The 4,260-nt window shown below is 38.7% G+C and overlaps 1 long non-coding RNA gene across 1 annotated transcript; it reads right to left on the bottom strand.

Moving 5' to 3' along the window:
* Positions 1–673: 673 nt before the first annotated feature.
* Positions 674–4,254, bottom strand: LOC116379002 (uncharacterized). The gene is made up of 3 exons (XR_004212367.1): positions 3,753–4,254; positions 3,163–3,245; positions 674–1,438 (listed from the first exon to the last, which is right to left on the bottom strand). It is a non-coding gene; the product is annotated as an uncharacterized LOC116379002 (long non-coding RNA).
* Positions 4,255–4,260: the final 6 nt, after the last annotated feature.

Below are 4,260 nucleotides of genomic sequence, written 5' to 3'. Positions count from 1 at the left end.
TTAGGTTTGTGATTCAACATCTGGTTTAAATAAATGTTCATTGTAGTCTGAACAACAAAAGGACCACAAACAACTTTCTTCATTTATTAGAAAGATTTGTGTTTTCATGATCTGATGTTTCCCTCAATAACTTTTATTATGGAAACAATTAAAGTGAGAGAGAGCTGGAGAGACGAAACACTTTTTACATTATTCCTGAGTGTTTGATGAGTTTTATCTTTTAAGAGAAACAATAATCCTCTTCTGGGTTATTTAATGATGACGCCACAGTCACAATTTCAAAACATACAGACGCAAATAATTCATAAATAAGACGATCGCATTCCGCCGGTAGAAATGGATCCTGCGCTTATAAACAGAACACAGGACACAGTTTGTTAACAGGCTACAGAGAGAGACACCTCTACAGTGTGATAACTGTGTGTCTTTATTAGTTATTAGTATTATTAGTTACTATTATTAAGTACAGTGATCACGTGACACAAACGTATCAAAAGTCTCTCCAGCTGTTAAAGCCGACTGACAGCTGATCCAGCTGTGATCAGCTGATCCTCCGTCATCAGAAACAGACGTCGCTTCACGTGACGCAAAGGACGTCTCACGTCTCTTAAAACATATTTCCTCGTTCCTCTCTCCTTGCATGGTTTCCTCCATGCATCCCTGGTGGGTGGGACTAAGACGCAAGGAAAGGACCCAAGTGAGGGAAACGGGGATGCAATTAAGAGACTTGGGATGTACCCATAGAGCCTCCTGTCAGCAGGATCTAGATCCTACGATGAGTGCAGGTGACACCAATTACTGACTCCAATAGTTACCAGACAAAACCTATACCTTACAGCACCCCTTTAGGTAGCCAACAATTTGATATGCTTTACAATTTGCTATAAACTCACAACAATGTAAAAAAGATCACAACTAACCTACAAATCTACCTGTACATACTCTACTCCCCCCCATACTTGGTTTGACCCAATGACATCACTGATGACATCATCCAGTGGATAAATAGAGGAAATGTTTGGGTGCCTTCCCCTTTAACCTCTGGAACACATGGTGGGTATGGTACACAAACAATTGACTCACATGGTTTAGATTTATAGATGAATGTAATATGGGACAAATGGTGTGTTCTCACCCACTTTGTCACAGGGGGCAGAAATTGCTGCAGAACAGAATGGTCCGGGTCAAGTGAGACTGCAAAACAGAATAGTTGGGGGTCACAATGCCTCAGCACGACTTGACCGGGTTCGCTCAGACCGGGAAATGCAAAATTATGTCAAACTTGACGGGTCAACTCAGACCGGGAAATGAGAAAATTGGGCAACCGTCGGACTGGGAATCCTCCAGCATGCAGACTCTGAGGACGTGGTGGGTTGGCTCCTCACCGAGGCGGGGTCTGCCAGGTCTCCTGTCAGACTGAACCGAGGGAGACGATAACCTGGAGGACACAATGAGCAGAGGTTTGTCTTTGAAGCTCCTCCTACTTTTGTCTGAGAACAGCTGATTTAAATCTGTCATCACAAAATCCTCAATTTAAAAAAAGAGATTCAGCGTATTAAATGAGTTTGTCGAATTTAGATTGTCTTCTTTCCGACGGTCCTTGAACACATCATGTGTGACGAATGCTTCAACTGTGATATTTCATCAAAAACATTTTATTCTACATGTTCTCATTTAAAATCTCGCCACGAATAAACCGTCAATCAGATTGTGTAAAAAATAGTGCTGGGCAAGTTAATGCATTATCGCCTTAACGCATTCATTAATTAACGCCGACAATTATATTATCGCGTGTTAACGCAGTTTTATTTTAATTTTTTTATTAAGCGGACATGCGAACGCGCGATCGTCTTGTTACAGGATCGTGACGAGCGGTGAACAGCTGTTTGTGTGGCATCTCTTCCGTCTCTTCACCTACATTCCCCTGGGTCCTAACTCCCTCCCTGTACAGCTTCTTATCACCCTCTATGTACCAACGTACATTTATAACAAATACCACACATATTACATAGTAATCAGCGTTACATATGTGTCTGACCAAAATAGCAAAAAAAGCTAAAAATGAATGATTCTTTTAAATTTTCTTTTTTTGAGTTTTTAAAGTTTTGTTTGGAATATGTATAATAATCATATCATTTAGTTATCGCTACTGACAATTTAACAAACATAAAAACATGATGTAGATAGGTTTGCAGTTTTCAAGGTGTATATTTCAAATTGCATCTATTACACACATTAAGATAAAGTTGTGAACACCGGCTGAATATCTGTTATCAGAATCATTATAACTGTATTATAACTGCTACTGTGTAAATACTGCTGTTAAAAAGCACCTTATTTGTTTGAAGTGTTTGCAAACCAAATGTTGTTGCCCTTTTGTTCATATAGCAGTACTTTTAAAATAAAAGTGCGCAATACTTTTGAATTCATAAATGAACTTTGCGCAATACAATGCGATGAATCGCAAAAAAATCAGGCGATTAATCGCGATACAAAATTCTAATCGTTGCCCAACACTAGTAAAAAACATTAAATTGTGAGCTCCTCAGTGAAACTATGAAGTCATGATTGATTCATCTGAGACCAACAGTCATGTGACAACAAATCAGAGAAACTTTGACTGAACTTCAGGAAGTGAACACAGAGGAGAGGAGAGGCTAAAAGTAGAGGATGTTAAAATGTAAATAGTTTAATATTTATAGCCATAGAGCCTCTATTTATTTCCACGATTCCACCATTCTAACTGTTATTCTGCACTAACGACATGTTCTAGTTCTCTCTACTTCTAGTCATGATGGTTATGTTTCCATAGAGGAGCAGGACTTCTATTTATTACAGATAAAAATATAACTCGTCAGTTTGTTCAACATAAATAAAGTGACGGCGTCTCGACGGATTTTTCTTTAGGACAGAAACAATCTAATTCTACACGTAGTAAAAATGATAATACCAATAATATTATTGTTTCAAAAATAATTTCTTTAAATGAATCAAAATGTTTCCGACACTTAAACAAAAACAGACTTTTGTCTAAATTATCCAGTAAATATGTTATTCTGATTTTAGTTATACAGGTTATTTATTTTTATTCAAGTGTTTTTTTTCCTGTGGGATGACGACGGCATGTTCGGGACATTTTAGGTTAAGAATAATAGTAGTTACGTCGTGGCCGAGCCGGACGGAGACACAGCAGGTCTCTGCAGACCCTGAAGGTCTTCACTGCTGCTCTGAGGATCCTCTCTGCTCTGAAACAAGAGTTCAAAGCTCACATCTCACATTTTAACGATCGGGCTGGTTTCTCTTCATTTATTTTTTTCCTGAAATCAAAGTCTCAGCTCTCATCTCAATGTAAATGTTCCACCGTTAGCTAGATAGCTAATTTTCTACCTCATGTTAGTACACAGACCAGAGGAAACTATGTGTATATGTATGTGTATTAACTGTAGAATTTCTATGTGATAAACAATACCATCACTGCTGTATTTATTTCTAGATTAAGTTATTTTGAGTGTTGATGGAGCTGCTACAATGTTAGCTTAGCATAGCACAGATCAAAACAAACTCCATTCAGAAAACAACCAGTTTAAAAGTCGTTTGCTTGTCGTCTTGCAGAGAGAAAATATAAAACATGAATTCAGACTTTTAACAAATCAACATGTCGCTATTTCTACATCTTTTTTTATCTGCTTATTGCGATTTAATTACAGCTAAATCTTCATATGTTTTAGTAAACCAGCTGACTCGTGACTCACCTTCAGGTGGATGAAGAGGGCAGAGTTTCCTCGTCCGGAGAGCCTGTTGTAGTCTGTTGTACTGTGGACCACTGTTCTCAGGGGTGGCCTTCACTCCTGTAACACACACCTTTGCCAACCCATCCCCCACTGTTGACATCAGTGGTCTGGGAGGATGCTGATTGTCGGCTTGATTCTAAAACCAACTCCAGCTGGATTTACATTGACATTCTGTGTAACTTCTAGCAAGGTGAAATACATCTTTTGAACTAACAAAATCCATGTTGCACACCTCACAGCAATTTTGGTTTTCTATGTTCTCATGATTTCATTCATTCAAAATGGTACCTGTAGATATTCAAGGAAAACTTTGTTTTCTACAGAAACTACAGCAGAGATATCTGTTTTGCCAAATAATCTGTCAGAAGTGGGGTTTGAACCACACCTCCATTTGGAGACCAGAAGTCTCTTTGCTGAGGAAGGAGTGAACCCTTGAGTCTGGCGCCTTAGACCACTCGGCCATCCTGAC

The sequence above is a fragment of the Anarrhichthys ocellatus genome, unplaced genomic scaffold (genome assembly GCF_004355925.1).
Source record: "Anarrhichthys ocellatus isolate YVR2014 unplaced genomic scaffold, GSC_Weel_1.0 scaffold3542, whole genome shotgun sequence".
In the NCBI taxonomy this organism is placed as follows: Eukaryota; Metazoa; Chordata; class Actinopteri; order Perciformes; family Anarhichadidae; genus Anarrhichthys; species Anarrhichthys ocellatus.
The sequence above is the reverse complement of the archived record's forward strand: the minus strand, read 5'-3'. Positions and strand labels throughout refer to the sequence as shown.